The following is a 26,524-nucleotide window of genomic DNA, read 5'->3' as shown; positions in this document are numbered from 1 at the left end:
CACCTTTACACCAATATAACACTGTGTCAGCAACCATTGTCTGAAACACAGCTCAGCGTGGCACTTTTACACCATTATAACACTGTGTCAGCAACCATTGTCTGATACACACCTCAGCGTGGCACCTTTACAACAATATAACACTGTGTCAGCGACCATTGTCTGAAACACAACTCAGCGTGGCACCTGTACACTAATATAACACTGTGTCAGCGACCATTGTCTGAAACACACCTCAGCGTGGCACCTTTACACCAATATAACACTGCGTCAGCAACCAGTGTAGGAAACACACCTCAGCGTGGCACCTTTACACCAATATAACACTGTGTCTGCAACCATTGTCTGAAACACACCTCAGTCTGGCACCTTTACACCAACATAACACTGCGTCAGCAACCATAGTCTGAGACACACCTCAGCGTGGCACCTTTACACCAATATAACACTGTGTCAGCGACCACTGTCTGAAACACACCTCAGCGTGGCACCTTTACACTAATATAACACTGTGTCAGCGACCATTGTCTGAAACACACCTCAGCGTGGCACCTTTACACCAATATAACACTGTGTCTGCAACCATTGTCTGAAACACACCTCAGTCTGGCACCTTTACACCAACATAACACTGTATCAGCAACCATTGTCTGAAACACACCTCAGACTGGCACCTTTACACCAATATAACACTGTGTCAGCTACCATTGTCTGAAACACACCTCAGCGTGGCACCTTTACACCAACATAACACTGTATCAGCAACCAATATCTGTAACACATCTCAGCGTGGCACCTTTACACCAACATAACACTGTATCAGCAACCATTGTCTGAAATACACCTCAGCGTGGCACCTTTACACCGATATAACACTGTGTCAACAACCATTGTCTGAAACACAACTCAGCATGCCACGTTTACACCGATATAAAACTGCGTCAGTAACCATTGTCTAAAACACACCTCAGAGTGGCACCTTTACACCAATATAACACTCTGTCAGCAACCATTGTCTGAAACACACCTCAGCGTGGCACCTTTACACCAATATAACACTGCGTCAGCGACCATTGTCTGAAACACACCTCAGCGTGGCACCTTTACACCAATATAACATTGCGTCAGCGACAATTGTCTGAATGACACCTCAGCGTGGCACGTTTACACATATATAACACTGCGTCAGCGACCATTGTCTGAAACACACCACAGCGTGGCTCCTTTACACCAATATAACACTGCGTCAGCTACCATTGTCTGAAACACACCTCAGCGTGGCACCTTTACACCAATATAACACTGTGTCAGCAACTATTGTCTGTAACACACCTCAGCGTGGCACCTTTACACCAACATAACACTGTATCAGCAACCATTGTCTGAAACACACCTCAGCCTGGCACCTTTACACCAATATAACACTGTGTCAGCTACCATTGTCTGAAACACACCTCAGCATGGCACCTTTACACCAATATAACACTGTGTCAGCAACCATTGTCTGTAACACACCTCAGCGTGGCACCTTTACACCAACATAACACTGTATCAGCAACCATTATCTGTAACACATCTCAGCGTGGCACCTTTACACCAACATAACACTGTATCAGCAACCATTGTCTGAAATACACCTCAGCGTGGCACCTTTACACCGATATAACACTGTGTCAGCAACCATTGTCTGTAACACACCTCAGCGTGGCAACTTTACACCAACATAACACTGTATCAGCAACCATTGTCTGAAATACACCTCAGCGTGGCACCTTTACACCAATATAACACTGTGTCAGCGACCACTGACTGAAACACACCTCAGCGTGGCACCTTTACAACAATATAACACTCCGTCAGCAACCATTGTCTGAAACACACCTCAGCGTGGCACCTTTACACCAATATAACACTGCGTCAGCGACCATTGTCTGAAACACACCTCAGCGTGGCACCTTTACACCAAAATAACACTGCATCAGCGACCATTGTCTGAAACACACCTCAGCGTGGCACCTTTACACCAATATAACATTGCGTCAGCGACCATTGTCTGAATCACACCTCAGCGTGGCACGTTTACACATATATAACACTGCGTCAGCGACCATTGTCTGAAACACACCACAGCGTGGCTCCTTTACACCAATATAACACTGCGTCAGTTACCATCGTCTGAAACACACCTCAGCGTGCCAACTTTACACCAATATAATACTGCTTCCGCAACCAGTGTCTGAAACGCAACTCAGCCTGCCACCTTTACACCAATATAACACTGCGTCAGTAACCATTGTCTGAAACACACCTCAGTCTGGCACCTTTACACCAACATAACACTGCGTCAGCAACCATAGTCTGAGACACACCTCAGCGTTGCACCTTTACACGAATATAACACTGTGTCAGCGACCATTGTCTGAAACACACCTCAGCGTGGTACCTTTACACCAACATAACACTGTATCAGCAACCATAGTCTGAGACACACCTCAGCGTGGCACCTTTACACCAATATAACACTGTGTCAGCAACCATTGTCTGAAACACAGCTCAGCGTGGCACTTTTACACCATTATAACACTGTGTCAGCAACCATTGTCTGATACACACCTCAGCGTGGCACCTTTACACCAATATAACACTGTGTCAGCGACCATTGTCTGAAACACACCTCAGCGTGGCACCTTTACACCAATATAACACTGCGTCAGAAACCAGTGTAGGAAACACACCTCAGCGTGGCACCTTTACACCAATATAACACTGTGTCTGCAACGATTGTCTGAAACACACCTCAGTCTGGCACCTTTACACCAACATAACACTGTGTCAGCGACCATTGTCTGAGACACACCTCAGCGTGGCACCTTTACACGAATATAACACTGTGTCAGCGACCATTGTCTGAAACACACCTCAGCGTGGCACCTTTACACGAATATAACACTGTGTCAGCGACCATTGTCTGAAACACACCTCAGCGTGTCACCTTTACACTAATATAACACAGTGTCAGCGACCATTGTCTGAAACACACCTCAGCGTGCCACCTTTCCAATAATATAACACTGTTTCAGCAACCATTGTCTGATACACACCTCAGCGTGGCACCTTTACACCAATATAACACAGCGTCAGCAACCATTGACTGAAACACACCTCAGCGTGGCACCTTTACACCAACGTAACACTGCGTCAGCAACCATCTTCTGAGACACACCTCAGCATGGCACCTTTACACCAATATAACACTGTGTCAGTGACCACTGTCTGAAACACACCTCAGCGTGGCACCTTTACACTAATATAACACTGTGTCAGCGACCATTGTCTGAAACACACCTCAGCGTGGCACCTTTACACCAATATAACACTGTGTCTGCAACCATTGTCTGAAACACACCTCATTCTGGCACCTTTACACCAACATAACACTGCGTCAGCAACCATAGTCTGAGACACACCTCAGCGTTGCACCTTTACACGAATATAACACTGTGTCAGCGACCATTCTCTGAAACACACCTCAGCGTGGTACCTTTACACCAACATAACACTGTATCAGCAACCATAGTCTGAGACACACCTCAGCGTGGCACCTTTACACCAATATAACACTCTGTCAGCAACCATTGTCTGAAACACAGCTCAGCGTGGCACTTTTACACCATTATAACACTGTGTCAGCAACCATTGTCTGATACACACCTCAGCGTGGCACCTTTACACCAATATAACACTATGTCAGCGACCATTGTCTGAAATACACCTCAGCGTGGCACCTTTACACCAATATAACACTGCGTCAGAAACCAGTGTAGGAAACACACCTCAGCGTGGCACCTTTACACCAATATAACACTGTGTCTGCAACGATTGTCTGAAACACACCTCAGTCTGGCACCTTTACACCAACATAACACTGCGTCAGCAACCATAGTCTGAGACACACCTCAGCGTGGCACCTTTACACTAATATAACACAGTGTCAGCGACCATTGTCTGAAACACACCTCAGCGTGCCACCTTTCCACCAATATAACACTGTTACAGCAACCATTGACTGAAACACACCTCAGCGTGGCACCTTTACACCAATGTAACACTGCGTCAGCGACCATTGTCTGAATCACACCTCAGCGTGGCACGTTTACACATATATAACACTGCGTCAGCGACCATTGTCTGAAACACACCTCAGCGTGGCTCCTTTACACCAATATAACACTGTGTCAGTAACCATTGTCTGAAACACAACTCAGAGTGGCACCTTTACACCAATATAAAACTGCGTCAGTAACCATTGTCTAAAACACACCTCAGAGTGGCACCTTTACACCAATATAACACTGCGTCAGCAACCATTGTCTGAAACACACCACAGAATGGCACCTTTACACCAATATAACACTGTGTCAGCGACCATTGCCTGAAACACACCTCAGCGTGGCACCTTTACACCGATATAACACTGCGTCAGCGACCATTGTCTGAAACACACCTCAGCGTGGCACCTTTACACCAAAATAACACTGCGTCAGCGACCATTGTCTAAAACACACCTCAGCGTGGCACCTTTACACCAATATAACACTGCGTCAGCGACCATTGTCTGAATCACACCTCAGCGTGGCACGTTTACACCAATATAACACTGTGTCAGCGACCATTGTCTGAAACACACCTCAGCGTGGCACCTTTACACCAATATAACACTGTGTCAGCAACCATTGTCTGATACACACCTCAGCGTGGCACCTTTACACCAACATAACACTGTATCAGCAACCATTGTCTGAAATACACCTCAGCGTGGCACCTTTACACCGATATAACACTGTGTCAGCAACCATTTTCTGTAACACACCTCAGCGTGGCAACTTTACACCAACATAACACTGTATCAGCAACCATTGTCTGAAATACACCTCAGCGTGGCACCTTTACACCAATATAACACTGTGTCAGCGACCACTGACTGAAACACACCTCAGCGTGGCACCTTTACACCAATATAACACTGTGTCAGCAAGCAGTGTCTGAAACACACCTCAGCGTGGCACCTTTACACGAATATAACACTGTGTCAGCGACCATTGTCTGAAACACACCTCAGCATGCCACCTTTACACCAATATAACACTGTTTCAGCAACCATTGACTGAAACACACCTCAGCGTGGCACCTTTACACCAACATAACACTGTGTCAACAACCATTGTCTGATACACACCTCAGCGTGGCACCTTTATACCAATATAACACAGCGTAAGCAACCATTGACTGAAACACACCTCAGCATGGCACCTTTACACCAATGTAACACTGTGTCAGCAACCATTGTCTGAAACACACCTCAGCGTGGCACCTTTACACCAATATAACACTGCATCAGCAATCATTGACTGAAACACACCTAAGCGTGTCACCTTTACACCAATATAACACTGTGTCAGCGACCATTGTCTGAAACACACCTCAGCGTGCCAACTTTACACCAATATAACACTGCATCAGCAACCAGTGTCTCAAACACACCTCAGCGTGGCACCTTTACACCAATGTAACACTGCGTCAGCGACCATTGTCTGAAACACACCTCAGCGTGGCACCTTTACACAAATATAACACTGCGTCAGCGACCATTGTCTGAATCACACCTCAGCGTGGCACCTTTACACAAATGTAACACTGCGTCAGCGACCATTGTCTGAAACACACCTCAGCGTGGCACCTTTACACAAATATAACACTGCGTCAGCGACCATTGTCTGAAACACACCTCAGCGTGGCACCTTTACACCAATATAACACTGCGTCAGCGACAATTGTCTGAAACACACCTCAGCGTGGCTCCTTTACACCAACATAACACTGTATCAGCAACCATTGTCTGAAACACACCTCAGACTGGCACCTTTACACCAATATAACACTGTGTCAGCTACCATTGTCTGAAACACACCTCAGCATGGCACCTTTACACCAATATAAAACTGTGTCAGCAACCATTGTCTGAAACGCAACTCAGCCTGCCACCTTTACACCAATATAACACTGCGTCAGTAACCATTGTCTGAAACACACCTCAGCGTGGCACCTTTACACCAACATAACACTGTGTCAGCAACCATTATCTGTAACACATCTCAGCGTGGCACCTTTACACCAACATAACACTGTATCAGCAACCATTGTCTGAAATACACCTCAGCGTGGCACCTTTACACCGATATAACACTGTGTCAACAACCATTGTCTGAAACACAACTCAGCATGCCACGTTTACACCGATATAAAACTGCGTCAGTAACCATTGTCTAAAACACACCTCAGAGTGGCACCTTTACACCAATATAACACTCTGTCAGCAACCATTGTCTGAAACACACCTCAGCGTGGCACCTTTACACCAATATAACACTGCGTCAGCGACCATTGTCTGAAACACACCTCAGCGTGGCACCTTTACACCAATATAACATTGCGTCAGCGACCATTGTCTGAATGACACCTCAGCGTGGCACGTTTACACATATATAACACTGCGTCAGCGACCATTGTCTGAAACACACCACAGCGTGGCTCCTTTACACCAATATAACACTGCGCCAGCTACCATTGTCTGAAACACACCTCAGCGTGGCACCTTTACACCAATATAACACTGTGTCAGCAACTATTGTCTGTAACAAACCTCAGCGTGGCACCTTTACACCAACATAACACTGTATCAGCAACCATTGTCTGAAACACACCTCAGCCTGGCACCTTTACACCAATATAACACTGTGTCAGCTACCATTGTCTGAAACACACCTCAGCGTGGCACCTTTACACCAATATAACACTGTGTCAGAAACCATTGTCTGTAACACACCTCAGCGTGGCACCTTTACACCAACATAACACTGTATCAGCAACCATTATCTGTAACACATCTCAGCGTGGCACCTTTACACCAACATAACACTGTATCAGCAACCATTGTCTGAAATACACCTCAGCGTGGCACCTTTACACCGATATAACACTGTGTCAGCAACCATTGTCTGTAACACACCTCAGCGTGGCAACTTTACACCAACATAACACTCTATCAGCAACCATTGTCTGAAATACACCTCAGCGTGGCACCTTTGCACCAATATAACACTGTGTCAGCGACCACTGACTGAAACACACCTCAGCGTGGCACCTTTACACCAATATAACACTCCGTCAGCAACCATTGTCTGAAACACACCTCAGCGTGGCACCTTTACACCAATATAACACTGCGTCAGCGACCATTGTCTGAAACACACCTCAGCGTGGCACCTTTACACCAAAATAACACTGCATCAGCGACCATTGTCTGAAACACACCTCAGCGTGGCACCTTTACACCAATATAACATTGCGTCAGCGACCATTGTCTGAATCACACCTCAGCGTGGCACGTTTACACATATATAACACTGCGTCAGCGACCATTGTCTGAAACACACCACAGCGTGGCTCCTTTACACCAATATAACACTGCGTCAGCTACCATTGTCTGAAACACACCTCAGCGTGGCACCTTTACACCAATATAACACTGTGTCAGCAACTATTGTCTGTAACACACCTCAGCGTGGCACCTTTACACCAACATAACACTGTATCAGCAACCATTGTCTGAAACACACCTCAGCGTGGCACCTTTACACCAACATAACACTGTATCAGCAACCATTATCTGTAACACACCTCAGCGTGGCAACTTTACACCAACATAACACTGTATCAGCAACCATTGTCTGAAATACACCTCAGCGTGGCACCTTTACACCAATATAACACTGTGTCAGCGACCACTGACTGAAACACACCTCAGCGTGGCACCTTTACACCAATATAACACTGTGTCAGCAACCAGTGTCTGAAACACACCTCAGCGTGGCACCTTTACACGAATATAACACTGTGTCAGCGACCATTGTCTGAAACACACCTCAGCATGCCACCTTTACACCAATATAACACTGTTTCAGCAACCATTGACTGAAACACACCTCAGCGTGGCACCTTTACACCAATATAACACTGTGTCAACAACCATTGTCTGATACACACCTCAGCGTGGCACCTTTATACCAATATAACACAGCGTAAGCAACCATTGACTGAAACAAACCTCAGCATGGCACCTTTACACCAATGTAACACTGTGTCAGCAACCATTGTCTGAAACACACCTCAGCGTGGCACCTTTACACCAATATAACACTGCTTCAGCAATCATTGACTGAAACACACCTCAGCGTGGCACCTTTACACCAATATAACACTGTCAGCGACCATTGTCTGAAACACACCTAAGCGTGTCACCTTTACACCAATATAACACTGTGTCAGCGACCATTGTCTGAAACACACCTCAGCGTGGCACCTTTACACCAATGTAACACTGCGTCAGCGACCATTGTCTGAATCACACCTCAGCGTGGCACGTTTACACAAATATAACACTGTGTCAGCGACCATTGTCTGAAACACACCTCAGCGTGGCTCCTTTACACCAATATAACACTGCGTCAGCTACCATTGTCTGAAACACACCTCAGCGTGGCATCTTTACACCAATATAACCCTGTGTCAGCGACCATTGTCTGAAACACACCTCAGCATGGCACCTTTACACCAATATAAAACTGTGTCAGCAACCATTGTCTGAAACGCAACTCAGCCTGCCACCTTTACACCAATATAACACTGCGTCAGTAACCATTGTCTGAAACACACCTCAGCGTGGCACCTTTACACCAACATAACACTGTGTCAGCAACCATTATCTGTAACACATCTCAGCGTGGCACCTTTACACCAACATAACACTGTATCAGCAACCATTGTCTGAAATACACCTCAGCGTGGCACCTTTACACCGATATAACACTGTGTCAACAACCATTGTCTGAAACACAACTCAGCATGCCACGTTTACACCGATATAAAACTGCGTCAGTAACCATTGTCTAAAACACACCTCAGAGTGGCACCTTTACACCAATATAACACTCTGTCAGCAACCATTGTCTGAAACACACCTCAGCGTGGCACATTTACACCAATATAACACTGCGTCAGCGACCATTGTCTGAAACACACCTCAGCGTGGCACCTTTACACCAATATAACATTGCGTCAGCGACCATTGTCTGAATGACACCTCAGCGTGGCACGTTTACACATATATAACACTGCGTCAGCGACCATTGTCTGAAACACACCACAGCGTGGCTCCTTTACACCAATATAACACTGCGCCAGCTACCATTGTCTGAAACACACCTCAGCGTGGCACCTTTACACCAATATAACACTGTGTCAGCAACTATTGTCTGTAACAAACCTCAGCGTGGCACCTTTACACCAACATAACACTGTATCAGCAACCATTGTCTGAAACACACCTCAGCCTGGCACCTTTACACCAATATAACACTGTGTCAGCTACCATTGTCTGAAACACACCTCAGCGTGGCACCTTTACACCAATATAACACTGTGTCAGCAACCATTGTCTGAAACGCAACTCAGCCTGCCACCTTTACACCAATATAACACTGCGTCAGTAACCATTGTCTGAAACACACCTCAGCGTGGCACCTTTACACCAACATAACACTTTGTCAGCAACCATTATCTGTAACACATCTCAGCGTGGCACCTTTACACCAACATAACACTGTATCAGCAACCATTGTCTGAAATACACCTCAGCGTGGCACCTTTACACCGATATAACACTGTGTCAACAACCATTGTCTGAAACACAACTCAGCATGCCACGTTTACACCGATATAAAACTGAGTCAGTAACCATTGTCTAAAACACACCTCAGAGTGGCACCTTTACACCAATATAACACTCTGTCAGCAACCATTGTCTGAAACACACCTCAGCGTGGCACCTTTACACCAATATAACACTGCGTCAGCGACCATTGTCTGAAACACACCTCAGCGTGGCACCTTTACACCAATATAACATTGCGTCAGCGACCATTGTCTGAATGACACCTCAGCATAGCACGTTTACACATATATAACACTGCGTCAGTGACCATTGTCTGAAACACACCACAGCGTGGCTCCTTTACACCAATATAACACAGCGCCAGCTACCATTGTCTGAAACACACCTCAGCGTGGCACCTTTACACCAATATAACACTGTGTCAGCAACTATTGTCTGTAACAAACCTCAGCGTGGCACCTTTACACCAACATAACACTGTATCAGCAACCATTGTCTGAAACACACCTCAGCCTGGCACCTTTACACCAATATAACACTGTGTCAGCTACTATTGTCTGAAACACACCTCAGCGTGGCACCTTTACACCAACATAACACTGTATCAGCAACCATCGTCTGAAACACACCTCAGCGTGGCACCTTTACACCAACATAACACTGTATCAGCAACCATTATCTGTAACACATCTCAGCGTGGCACCTTTACACCAACATAACACTGTATCAGCAACCATTGTCTGAAATACACCTCAGCGTGGCACCTTTACACCGATATAACACTGTGTCAGCAACCATTGTCTGTAACACACCTCAGCGTGGCAACTTTACACCAACATAACACTGTATCAGCAACCATTGTCTGAAGTACACCTCAGCGTGGCACCTTTACACCAATATAACACTGTGTCAGCGACCACTGACTGAAACACACCTCAGCGTGGCACCTTGACACCAATATAACACTCCGTCAGCAACCATTGTCTGAAACACACCTCAACGTGGCACCTTTACACCAATATAACACTGCGTCAGCGACCATTGTCTGAAACACACCTCAGCGTGGCACCTTTACACCAAAATAACACTGCATCAGCGACCATTGTCTGAAACACACCTCAGCGTGGCACCTTTACACCAATATAACATTGCGTCAGCGACCATTGTCTGAATCACACCTCAGCGTGGCACGTTTACACATATATAACACTGCGTCAGTGACCATTGTCTGAAACACACCTCAGCGTGCCAACTTTACACCAATATAATACTGCTTCCGCAACCAGTGTCTGAAACGCAACTCAGCCTGCCACCTTTACACCAATATAACACTGCGTCAGTAACCATTGTCTGAAACACACCTCAGTCTGGCACCTTTAAACCAACATAACACTGCGTCAGCAACCATAGTCTGAGACACACCTCAGCGTTGCAACTTTACACGAATATAACACTGTGTCAGCGACCATTGTCTGAAACACACCTCAGCGTGGCACCTTTACACCAACATAACACTGTATCAGCAACCATAGTCTGAGACACACCTCAGCGTGGCACCTTTACACCAATATAACACTGTGTCAGCAACCATTGTCTGAAACACAGCTCAGCGTGGCACTTTTACACCATTATAACACTGTGTCAGCAACCATTGTCTGATACACACCTCAGCGTGGCACCTTTACAACAATATAACACTGTGTCAGCGACCATTGTCTGAAACACAACTCAGCGTGGCACCTGTACACTAATATAACACTGTGTCAGCGACCATTGTCTGAAACACACCTCAGCGTGGCACCTTTACACCAATATAACACTGCGTCAGCAACCAGTGTAGGAAACACACCTCAGCGTGGCACCTTTACACCAATATAACACTGTGTCTGCAACCATTGTCTGAAACACACCTCAGTCTGGCACCTTTACACCAACATAACACTGCGTCAGCAACCATAGTCTGAGACACACCTCAGCGTGGCACCTTTACACCAATATAACACTGTGTCAGCGACCACTGTCTGAAACACACCTCAGCGTGGCACCTTTACACTAATATAACACTGTGTCAGCGACCATTGTCTGAAACACACCTCAGCGTGGCACCTTTACACCAATATAACACTGTGTCTGCAACCATTGTCTGAAACACACCTCAGTCTGGCACCTTTACACCAACATAACACTGTATCAGCAACCATTGTCTGAAACACACCTCAGACTGGCACCTTTACACCAATATAACACTGTGTCAGCTACCATTGTCTGAAACACACCTCAGCGTGGCACCTTTACACCAACATAACACTGTATCAGCAACCAATATCTGTAACACATCTCAGCGTGGCACCTTTACACCAACATAACACTGTATCAGCAACCATTGTCTGAAATACACCTCAGCGTGGCACCTTTACACCGATATAACACTGTGTCAACAACCATTGTCTGAAACACAACTCAGCATGCCACGTTTACACCGATATAAAACTGCGTCAGTAACCATTGTCTAAAACACACCTCAGAGTGGCACCTTTACACCAATATAACACTCTGTCAGCAACCATTGTCTGAAACACACCTCAGCGTGGCACCTTTACACCAATATAACACTGCGTCAGCGACCATTGTCTGAAACACACCTCAGCGTGGCACCTTTACACCAATATAACATTGCGTCAGCGACAATTGTCTGAATGACACCTCAGCGTGGCACGTTTACACATATATAACACTGCGTCAGCGACCATTGTCTGAAACACACCACAGCGTGGCTCCTTTACACCAATATAACACTGCGTCAGCTACCATTGTCTGAAACACACCTCAGCGTGGCACCTTTACACCAATATAACACTGTGTCAGCAACTATTGTCTGTAACACACCTCAGCGTGGCACCTTTACACCAACATAACACTGTATCAGCAACCATTGTCTGAAACACACCTCAGCCTGGCACCTTTACACCAATATAACACTGTGTCAGCTACCATTGTCTGAAACACACCTCAGCATGGCACCTTTACACCAATATAACACTGTGTCAGCAACCATTGTCTGTAACACACCTCAGCGTGGCACCTTTACACCAACATAACACTGTATCAGCAACCATTATCTGTAACACATCTCAGCGTGGCACCTTTACACCAACATAACACTGTATCAGCAACCATTGTCTGAAATACACCTCAGCGTGGCACCTTTACACCGATATAACACTGTGTCAGCAACCATTGTCTGTAACACACCTCAGCGTGGCAACTTTACACCAACATAACACTGTATCAGCAACCATTGTCTGAAATACACCTCAGCGTGGCACCTTTACACCAATATAACACTGTGTCAGCGACCACTGACTGAAACACACCTCAGCGTGGCACCTTTACACCAATATAACACTCCGTCAGCAACCATTGTCTGAAACACACCTCAGCGTGGCACCTTTACACCAATATAACACTGCGTCAGCGACCATTGTCTGAAACACACCTCAGCGTGGCACCTTTACACCAAAATAACACTGCATCAGCGACCATTGTCTGAAACACACCTCAGCGTGGCACCTTTACACCAATATAACATTGCGTCAGCGACCATTGTCTGAATCACACCTCAGCGTGGCACGTTTACACATATATAACACTGCGTCAGCGACCATTGTCTGAAACACACCACAGCGTGGCTCCTTTACACCAATATAACACTGCGTCAGTTACCATCGTCTGAAACACACCTCAGCGTGCCAACTTTACACCAATATAATACTGCTTCCGCAACCAGTGTCTGAAACGCAACTCAGCCTGCCACCTTTACACCAATATAACACTGCGTCAGTAACCATTGTCTGAAACACACCTCAGTCTGGCACCTTTACACCAACATAACACTGCGTCAGCAACCATAGTCTGAGACACAACTCAGCGTTGCACCTTTACACGAATATAACACTGTGTCAGCGACCATTGTCTGAAACACACCTCAGCGTGGTACCTTTACACCAACATAACACTGTATCAGCAACCATAGTCTGAGACACACCTCAGCGTGGCACCTTTACACCAATATAACACTGTGTCAGCAACCATTGTCTGAAACACAGCTCAGCGTGGCACTTTTACACCATTATAACACTGTGTCAGCAACCATTGTCTGATACACACCTCAGCGTGGCACCTTTACACCAATATAACACTGTGTCAGCGACCATTGTCTGAAACACACCTCAGCGTGGCACCTTTACACCAATATAACACTGCGTCAGAAACCAGTGTAGGAAACACACCTCAGCGTGGCACCTTTACACCAATATAACACTGTGTCTGCAACGATTGTCTGAAACACACCTCAGTCTGGCACCTTTACACCAACATAACACTGTGTCAGCGACCATTGTCTGAGACACACCTCAGCGTGGCACCTTTACACGAATATAACACTGTGTCAGCGACCATTGTCTGAAACACACCTCAGCGTGGCACCTTTACACGAATATAACACTGTGTCAGCGACCATTGTCTGAAACACACCTCAGCGTGTCACCTTTACACTAATATAACACAGTGTCAGCGACCATTGTCTGAAACACACCTCAGCGTGCCACCTTTCCAATAATATAACACTGTTTCAGCAACCATTGTCTGATACACACCTCAGCGTGGCACCTTTACACCAATATAACACAGCGTCAGCAACCATTGACTGAAACACACCTCAGCGTGGCACCTTTACACCAACGTAACACTGCGTCAGCAACCATCTTCTGAGACACACCTCAGCATGGCACCTTTACACCAATATAACACTGTGTCAGTGACCACTGTCTGAAACACACCTCAGCGTGGCACCTTTACACTAATATAACACTGTGTCAGCGACCATTGTCTGAAACACACCTCAGCGTGGCACCTTTACACCAATATAACACTGTGTCTGCAACCATTGTCTGAAACACACCTCATTCTGGCACCTTTACACCAACATAACACTGCGTCAGCAACCATAGTCTGAGACACACCTCAGCGGGGCACCTTTACACGAATATAACACTGTGTAAGCGACCATTGTCTGAAACACACCTCAGCGTGCCACCTTTACACCAATATAACACTGTTTCAGCAACCATTGACTGAAACACACCTCAGCGTGGCACCTTTACACCAATATAACACTGTGTCAACAACCATTGTCTGATACACACCTCAGCGTGGCACCTTTATACCAATATAACACAGCGTAAGCAACCATTGACTGAAACACACCTCAGCGTGGCACCTTTACACCAATATAACACTGCTTCAGCAATCATTGACTGAAACACACCTCAGCGTGGCACCTTTACACCAATATAACACTGTCAGCGACCATTGTCTGAAACACACCTAAGCGTGTCACCTTTACACCAATATAACACAGTGTCAGCGACCATTGTCTGAAACACACCTCAGCGTGCCAACTTTACACCAATATAACACTGCGTCAGCAACCAGTGTCTCAAACACACCTCAGCGTGGCACCTTTACACCAATATAACACTGTGTCAGCAACCATTGTCTGAAACACACCTCAGCGTGGCACCTTTACACCAATATAACACTGCTTCAGCAATCATTGACTGAAACACACCTCAGCGTGGCACCTTTACACCAATATAACACTGTCAGCGACCATTGTCTGAAACACACCTAAGCGTGTCACCTTTACACCAATATAACACTGTGTCAGCGACCACTGACTGAAACACACCTCAGCGTGGCACCTTTACACCAATATAACACTCCGTCAGCAACCATTGTCTGAAACACACCTCAGCGTGGCACCTTTACACCAATATAACACTGCGTCAGCGACCATTGTCTGAAACACACCTCAGCGTGGCACCTTTACACCAAAATAACACTGCATCAGCGACCATTGTCTGAAACACACCTCAGCGTGGCACCTTTACACCAATATAACATTGCGTCAGCGACCATTGTCTGAATCACACCTCAGCGTGGCACGTTTACACATATATAACACTGCGTCAGCGACCATTGTCTGAAACACACCTCAGCGTGGCACCTTTACACCAATATAACACTGCGTCAGCTACCATTGTCTGAAACACACCTCAGCGTGGCACCTTTACACCAATATAACACTGTGTCAGCAACTATTGTCTGTAACACACCTCAGCGTGGCACCTTTACACCAACATAACACTGTATCAGCAACCATCGTCTGAAACACACCTCAGCGTGGCACCTTTACACCAACATAACACTGTATCAGCAACCATTATCTGTAACACATCTCAGCGTGGCACCTTTACACCAACATAACACTGTATCAGCAACCATTGTCTGAAATACACCTCAGCGTGGCACCTTTACACCGATATAACACTGTGTCAGCAACCATTGTCTGTAACACACCTCAGCGTGGCAACTTTACACCAACATAACACTGTATCAGCAACCATTGTCTGAAGTACACCTCAGCGTGGCACCTTTACACCAATATAACACTGTGTCAGCGACCACTGACTGAAACACACCTCAGCGTGGCACCTTGACACCAATATAACACTCCGTCAGCAACCATTGTCTGAAACACACCTCAACGTGGCACCTTTACACCAATATAACACTGCGTCAGCGACCATTGTCTGAAACACACCTCAGCGTGGCACCTTTACACCAAAATAACACTGCATCAGCGACCATTGTCTGTAACACACCTCAGCGTGGCACCTTTACACCAATATAACACTGTGTCAGCGACCATTGTCTGAAACACACCACAGCGTGGCTCCTTTACACCAATATAACACTGTGTCAGCGACCATTGTCTGTAACACACCTCAGCGTGGCACCTTTACACCAACATAACACTGTATCAGCAACCATTATCTGTAACACATCTCAGCGTGGCACCTTTACACCAACATAACACTGTATCAGCAACCATTGTCTGAAATACACCTCAGCGTGGCACCTTTACACCGATATAACACTGTGTCAGCAACCATTGTCTGTAACACACCTCAGCGTGGCAACTTTACACCAACATAACACTGTATCAGCAACCATTGTCTGAAATACACCTCAGCGTGGCACCTTTACACCAATATAACACTGTGTCAGCGACCACTGACTGAAACACACCTCAGCGTGGCACCTTTACACCAATATAACACTCCGTCAGCAACCATTGTCTGAAACACACCTCAGCGTGGCACCTTTACACCAATATAACACTGCGTCAGCGACCATTGTCTGAAACACACCTCAGCGTGGCACCTTTACACCAAAATAACACTGCATCAGCGACCATTGTCTGAAACACACCTCAGCGTGGCACCTTTACACCAATATAACATTGCGTCAGCGACCATTGTCTGAATCACACCTCAGCGTGGCACGTTTACACATATATAACACTGCGTCAGCGACCATTGTCTGAAACACACCACAGCGTGGCTCCTTTACACCAATATAACACTGCGTCAGCTACCATCGTCTGAAACACACCTCAGCGTGCCAACTTTACACCAATATAATACTGCTTCCGCAACCAGTGTCTGAAACGCAACTCAGCCTGCCACCTTTACACCAATATAACACTGCGTCAGTAACCATTGTCTGAAACACACCTCAGTCTGGCACCTTTACACCAACATAACACTGCGTCAGCAACCATAGTCTGAGACACACCTCAGCGTTGCACCTTTACACGAATATAACACTGTGTCAGCGACCATTGTCTGAAACACACCTCAGCGTGGTACCTTTACACCAACATAACACTGTATCAGCAACCATAGTCTGAGACACACCTCAGCGTGGCACCTTTACACCAATATAACACTGTGTCAGCAACCATTGTCTGAAACACAGCTCAGCGTGGCACTTTTACACCATTATAACACTGTGTCAGCAACCATTGTCTGATACACACCTCAGCGTGGCACCTTTACACCAATATAACACTGTGTCAGCGACCATTGTCTGAAACACACCTCAGCGTGGCACCTTTACACCAATATAACACTGCGTCAGAAACCAGTGTAGGAAACACACCTCAGCGTGGCACCTTTACACCAATATAACACTGTGTCTGCAACGATTGTCTGAAACACACCTCAGTCTGGCACCTTTACACCAACATAACACTGCGTCAGCAACCATAGTCTGAGACACACCTCAGCGTGGCACCTTTACACGAATATAACACTGTGTCAGCGACCATTGTCTGAAACACACCTCAGCGTGGCACCTTTACACTAATATAACACAGTGTCAGCGACCATTGTCTGAAACACACCTCAGCGTGCCACCTTTCCAATAATATAACACTGTTTCAGCAACCATTGTCTGATACACACCTCAGCGTGGCACCTTTACACCAATATAACACAGCGTCAGCAACCATTGACTGAAACACACCTCAGCGTGGCACCTTTACACCAACGTAACACTGCGTCAGCAACCATCTTCTGAGACACACCTCAGCGTGGCACCTTTACACCAATATAACACTGTGTCAGTGACCACTGTCTGAAACACACCTCAGCGTGGCACCTTTACACTAATATAACACTGTGTCAGCGACCATTGTCTGAAACACACCTCAGCGTGGCACCTTTACACCAATATAACATTGCGTCAGCAACCATAGTCTGAGACACACCTCAGCGTGGCACCTTTACACCAATATAAAACTGCGTCAGTAACCATTGTCTGAAATACACCTCAGCGTGGCACCTTTACACCGATATAACACTGTCAACAACCATTGTCTGAAACACAACTCAGCATGCCACGTTTACACCGATATAAAACTGAGTCAGTAACCATTGTCTGAAACACACCTCAGCGTGGCACCTTTACACCAATATAACACTGCGTCAGCGACCATTGTCTGAAACACACCTCAGCGTGGCACCTTTACACCAAAATAACACTGCATCAGCGACCATTGTCTGAAACACACCTCAGCGTGGCACCTTTACACCAATATAACATTGCGTCAGCGACCATTGTCTGAATCACACCTCAGCGTGGCACGTTTACACATATATAACACTGCGTCAGCGACCATTGTCTGAAACACACCACAGCGTGGCTCCTTTACACCAATATAACACTGCGTCAGTTACCATCGTCTGAAACACACCTCAGCGTGCCAACTTTACACCAATATAATACTGCTTCCGCAACCAGTGTCTGAAACGCAACTCAGCCTGCCACCTTTACACCAATATAACACTGCGTCAGTAACCATTGTCTGAAACACACCTCAGTCTGGCACCTTTACACCAACATAACACTGCGTCAGCAACCATAGTCTGAGACACACCTCAGCGTTGCACCTTTACACGAATATAACACTGTGTCAGCGACCATTGTCTGAAACACACCTCAGCGTGGTACCTTTACACCAACATAACACTGTATCAGCAACCATAGTCTGAGACACACCTCAGCGTGGCACCTTTACACCAATATAACACTGTGTCAGCAACCATTGTCTGAAACACAGCTCAGCGTGGCACTTTTACACCATTATAACACTGTGTCAGCAACCATTCTCTGATACACACCTCAGCGTGGCACCTTTACACCAATATAACACTGTGTCAGCGACCATTGTCTGAAACACACCTCAGCGTGGCACCTTTACACCAATATAACACTGCGTCAGAAACCAGTGTAGGAAACACACCTCAGCGTGGCACCTTTACACCAATATAACACTGTGTCTGCAACGATTGTCTGAAACACACCTCAGTCTGGCACCTTTACACCAACATAACACTGTGTCAGCGACCATTGTCTGAGACACACCTCAGCGTGGCACCTTTACACGAATATAACACTGTGTCAGCGACCATTGTCTGAAACACACCTCAGCGTGGCACCTTTACACGAATATAACACTGTGTCAGCGACCATTGTCTGAAACACACCTCAGCGTGTCACCTTTACACTAATATAACACAGTGTCAGCGACCATTGTCTGAAACACACCTCAGCGTGCCACCTTTCCAATAATATAACACTGTTTCAGCAACCATTGTCTGATACACACCTCAGCGTGGCACCTTTACACCAATATAACACAGCGTCAGCAACCATTGACTGAAACACACCTCAGCGTGGCACCTTTACACCAACGTAACACTGCGTCAGCAACCATCTTCTGAGACACACCTCAGCATGGCACCTTTACACCAATATAACACTGTGTCAGTGACCACTGTCTGAAACACACCTCAGCGTGGCACCTTTACACTAATATAACACTGTGTCAGCGACCATTGTCTGAAACACACCTCAGCGTGGCACCTTTACACCAATATAACACTGTGTCTGCAACCATTGTCTGAAACACACCTCATTCTGGCACCTTTACACCAACATAACACTGCGTCAGCAACCATAGTCTGAGACACACCTCAGCGGGGCACCTTTACACGAATATAACACTGTGTAAGCGACCATTGTCTGAAACACACCTCAGCGTGCCACCTTTACACCAATATAACACTGTTTCAGCAACCATTGACTGAAACACACCTCAGCGTGGCACCTTTACACCAATATAACACTGTGTCAACAACCATTGTCTGATACACACCTCAGCGTGGCACCTTTATACCAATATAACACAGCGTAAGCAACCATTGACTGAAACACACCTCAGCGTGGCACCTTTACACCAATATAACACTGCTTCAGCAATCATTGACTGAAACACACCTCAGCGTGGCACCTTTACACCAATATAACACTGTCAGCGACCATTGTCTGAAACACACCTAAGCGTGTCACCTTTACACCAATATAACACAGTGTCAGCGACCATTGTCTGAAACACACCTCAGCGTGCCAACTTTACACCAATATAACACTGCGTCAGCAACCAGTGTCTCAAACACACCTCAGCGTGGCACCTTTACACCAATATAACACTGTGTCAGCAACCATTGTCTGAAACACACCTCAGCGTGGCACCTTTACACCAATATAACACTGCTTCAGCAATCATTGACTGAAACACACCTCAGCGTGGCACCTTTACACCAATATAACACTGTCAGCGACCATTGTCTGAAACACACCTAAGCGTGTCACCTTTACACCAATATAACACTGTGTCAGCGACCACTGACTGAAACACACCTCAGCGTGGCACCTTTACACCAATATAACACTCCGTCAGCAACCATTGTCTGAAACACACCTCAGCGTGGCACCTTTACACCAATATAACACTGCGTCAGCGACCATTGTCTGAAACACACCTCAGCGTGGCACCTTTACACCAAAATAACACTGCATCAGCGACCATTGTCTGAAACACACCTCAGCGTGGCACCTTTACACCAATATAACATTGCGTCAGCGACCATTGTCTGAATCACACCTCAGCGTGGCACGTTTACACATATATAACACTGCGTCAGCGACCATTGTCTGAAACACACCTCAGCGTGGCACCTTTACACCAATATAACACTGCGTCAGCTACCATTGTCTGAAACACACCTCAGCGTGGCACCTTTACACCAATATAACACTGTGTCAGCAACTATTGTCTGTAACACACCTCAGCGTGGCACCTTTACACCAACATAACACTGTATCAGCAACCATCGTCTGAAACACACCTCAGCGTGGCACCTTTACACCAACATAACACTGTATCAGCAACCATTATCTGTAACACATCTCAGCGTGGCACCTTTACACCAACATAACACTGTATCAGCAACCATTGTCTGAAATACACCTCAGCGTGGCACCTTTACACCGATATAACACTGTGTCAGCAACCATTGTCTGTAACACACCTCAGCGTGGCAACTTTACACCAACATAACACTGTATCAGCAACCATTGTCTGAAGTACACCTCAGCGTGGCACCTTTACACCAATATAACACTGTGTCAGCGACCACTGACTGAAACACACCTCAGCGTGGCACCTTGACACCAATATAACACTCCGTCAGCAACCATTGTCTGAAACACACCTCAACGTGGCACCTTTACACCAATATAACACTGCGTCAGCGACCATTGTCTGAAACACACCTCAGCGTGGCACCTTTACACCAAAATAACACTGCATCAGCGACCATTGTCTGTAACACACCTCAGCGTGGCACCTTTACACCAATATAACACTGTGTCAGCGACCATTGTCTGAAACACACCACAGCGTGGCTCCTTTACACCAATATAACACTGTGTCAGCGACCATTGTCTGTAACACACCTCAGCGTGGCACCTTTACACCAACATAACACTGTATCAGCAACCATTATCTGTAACACATCTCAGCGTGGCACCTTTACACCAACATAACACTGTATCAGCAACCATTGTCTGAAATACACCTCAGCGTGGCACCTTTACACCGATATAACACTGTGTCAGCAACCATTGTCTGTAACACACCTCAGCGTGGCAACTTTACACCAACATAACACTGTATCAGCAACCATTGTCTGAAATACACCTCAGCGTGGCACCTTTACACCAATATAACACTGTGTCAGCGACCACTGACTGAAACACACCTCAGCGTGGCACCTTTACACCAATATAACACTCCGTCAGCAACCATTGTCTGAAACACACCTCAGCGTGGCACCTTTACACCAATATAACACTGCGTCAGCGACCATTGTCTGAAACACACCTCAGCGTGGCACCTTTACACCAAAATAACACTGCATCAGCGACCATTGTCTGAAACACACCTCAGCGTGGCACCTTTACACCAATATAACATTGCGTCAGCGACCATTGTCTGAATCACACCTCAGCGTGGCACGTTTACACATATATAACACTGCGTCAGCGACCATTGTCTGAAACACACCACAGCGTGGCTCCTTTACACCAATATAACACTGCGTCAGCTACCATCGTCTGAAACACACCTCAGCGTGCCAACTTTACACCAATATAATACTGCTTCCGCAACCAGTGTCTGAAACGCAACTCAGCCTGCCACCTTTACACCAATATAACACTGCGTCAGTAACCATTGTCTGAAACACACCTCAGTCTGGCACCTTTACACCAACATAACACTGCGTCAGCAACCATAGTCTGAGACACACCTCAGCGTTGCACCTTTACACGAATATAACACTGTGTCAGCGACCATTGTCTGAAACACACCTCAGCGTGGTACCTTTACACCAACATAACACTGTATCAGCAACCATAGTCTGAGACACACCTCAGCGTGGCACCTTTACACCAATATAACACTGTGTCAGCAACCATTGTCTGAAACACAGCTCAGCGTGGCACTTTTACACCATTATAACACTGTGTCAGCAACCATTGTCTGATACACACCTCAGCGTGGCACCTTTACACCAATATAACACTGTGTCAGCGACCATTGTCTGAAACACACCTCAGCGTGGCACCTTTACACCAATATAACACTGCGTCAGAAACCAGTGTAGGAAACACACCTCAGCGTGGCACCTTTACACCAATATAACACTGTGTCTGCAACGATTGTCTGAAACACACCTCAGTCTGGCACCTTTACACCAACATAACACTGCGTCAGCAACCATAGTCTGAGACACACCTCAGCGTGGCACCTTTACACGAATATAACACTGTGTCAGCGACCATTGTCTGAAACACACCTCAGCGTGGCACCTTTACACTAATATAACACAGTGTCAGCGACCATTGTCTGAAACACACCTCAGCGTGCCACCTTTCCAATAATATAACACTGTTTCAGCAACCATTGTCTGATACACACCTCAGCGTGGCACCTTTACACCAATATAACACAGCGTCAGCAACCATTGACTGAAACACACCTCAGCGTGGCACCTTTACACCAACGTAACACTGCGTCAGCAACCATCTTCTGAGACACACCTCAGCGTGGCACCTTTACACCAATATAACACTGTGTCAGTGACCACTGTCTGAAACACACCTCAGCGTGGCACCTTTACACTAATATAACACTGTGTCAGCGACCATTGTCTGAAACACACCTCAGCGTGGCACCTTTACACCAATATAACACTGTGTCTGCAACCATTGTCTGAAACACACCTCATTCTGGCACCTTTACACCAACATAACACTGCGTCAGCAACCATAGTCTGAGACACACCTCAGCGGGGCACCTTTACACGAATATAACACTGTGTAAGCGACCATTGTCTGAAACACACCTCAGCGTGCCACCTTTACACCAATATAACACTGTTTCAGCAACCATTGACTGATACACACCTCAGCGTGGCACCTTTATACCAATATAACACAGCGTAAGCTACCATTGACTGAAACACACCTCAGCATGGCACCTTTACACCAATGTAACACTGTGTCAGCAACCATTGTCTGAAACACACCTCAGCGTGGCACCTTTACACCAATATAACACTGCTTCAGCAATCATTGACTGAAACACACCTCAGCGTGGCACCTTTACACCAATATAACACTGTCAGCGACCATTGTCTGAAACACACCTAAGCGTGTCACCTTTACACCAATATAACACAGTGTCAGCGACCATTGTCTGAAACACACCTCAGCGTGCCAACTTTACACCAATATAACACTGCGTCAGCAACCAGTGTCTCAAACACACCTCAGCGTGGCACCTTTACACCAATATAACACTGCGTCAGCGACCATTGTCTGAATCACACCTCAGCGTGGCACCTTTACACCAATGTAACACTGTGTCAGCAACCATTGTCTGAAACACACCTCAGCGTGGCACCTTTACACCAATATAACACTGCTTCAGCAATCATTGACTGAAACACACCTCAGCGTGGCACCTTTACACCAATATAACACTGTCAGCGACCATTGTCTGAAACACACCTAAGCGTGTCACCTTTACACCAATATAACACTGTGTCAGCGACCACTGACTGAAACACACCTCAGCGTGGCACCTTTACACCAATATAACACTCCGTCAGCAACCATTGTCTGAAACACACCTCAGCGTGGCACCTTTACACCAATATAACACTGCGTCAGCGACCATTGTCTGAAACACACCTCAGCGTGGCACCTTTACACCAAAATAACACTGCATCAGCGACCATTGTCTGAAACACACCTCAGCGTGGCACCTTTACACCAATATAACACTGCATCAGCGACCATTGTCTGAAACACACCTCAGCGTGGCACCTTTACACCAATATAACACTGCGTCAGCGACCATTGTCTGAAACACACCACAGCGTGGCTCCTTTACAGCAATATAACACTGCGTCAGCTACCATTGTCTGAAACACACCTCAGCGTGGCACCTTTACACCAATATAACACTGTGTCAGCAACTATTGTCTGTAACACACCTCAGCGTGGCACCTTTACACCAACATAACACTGTATCAGCAACCATCGTCTGAAACACACCTCAGCGTGGCACCTTTACACCAACATAACACTGTATCAGCAACCATTATCTGTAACACATCTCAGCGTGGCACCTTTACACCAACATAACACTGTATCAGCAACCATTGTCTGAAATACACCTCAGCGTGGCACCTTTACACCGATATAACACTGTGTCAGCAACCATTGTCTGTAACACACCTCAGCGTGGCAACTTTACACCAACATAACACTGTATCAGCAACCATTGTCTGAAGTACACCTCAGCGTGGCACCTTTACACCAATATAACACTGTGTCAGCGACCACTGACTGAAACACACCTCAGCGTGGCACCTTGACACCAATATAACACTGCGTCAGTAACCATTGTCTGAAACACACCTCAGTCTGGCACCTTTAAACCAACATAACACTGCGTCAGCAACCATAGTCTGAGACACACCTCAGCGTTGCAACTTTACACGAATATAACACTGTGTCAGCGACCATTGTCTGAAACACACCTCAGCGTGGCACCTTTACACCAACATAACACTGTATCAGCAACCATAGTCTGAGACACACCTCAGCGTGGCACCTTTACACCAATATAACACTGTGTCAGCAACCATTGTCTGAAACACAGCTCAGCGTGGCACTTTTACACCATTATAACACTGTGTCAGCAACCATTGTCTGATACACACCTCAGCTTGGCACCTTTACACCAATATAACACTGTGTCAGCGTCCATTGTCTGAAACACAACTCAGCGTGGCACCTTTACCCTAATATAACACTGTGTCAGCGACCATTGTCTGAAACACACCTCAGCGTGGCACCTTTACACCAATATAACACTGCGTCAGCAACCAGTGTAGGAAACACACCTCAGCGTGGCACCTTTACACCTATATAACACTGTGTCTGCAACCATTGTCTGAAACACACCTCAGTCTGGCACCTTTACACCAACATAACACTGCGTCAGCAACCATACTCTGATACACACCTCAGCGTGGCACCATTACACGAATATAACACTGTGTCAGCGTCCATTGTCTGAAACACACCTCAGCGTGGCACCTTTACACTAATATAACACAGTGTCAGCGACCATTGTCTGAAACACACCTCAGCGTGCCACCTTTACACCAATATAACACTGTTTCAGCAACCATTGACTGAAACACACCTCAGCGTGGCACCTTTACACCAATATAACACTGTGTCAACAACCATTGTCTGATACACACCTCAGCGTGGCACCTTTACACCAATATAACACAGCGTCAGCAACCATTGACTGAAACACACCTCAGCGTGGCACCT

The sequence above is a fragment of the Hypanus sabinus genome, chromosome 6 (genome assembly GCF_030144855.1).
Source record: "Hypanus sabinus isolate sHypSab1 chromosome 6, sHypSab1.hap1, whole genome shotgun sequence".
Classification (NCBI taxonomy): Eukaryota; Metazoa; Chordata; class Chondrichthyes; order Myliobatiformes; family Dasyatidae; genus Hypanus; species Hypanus sabinus.
This window is presented reverse-complemented; position numbering follows the sequence as displayed.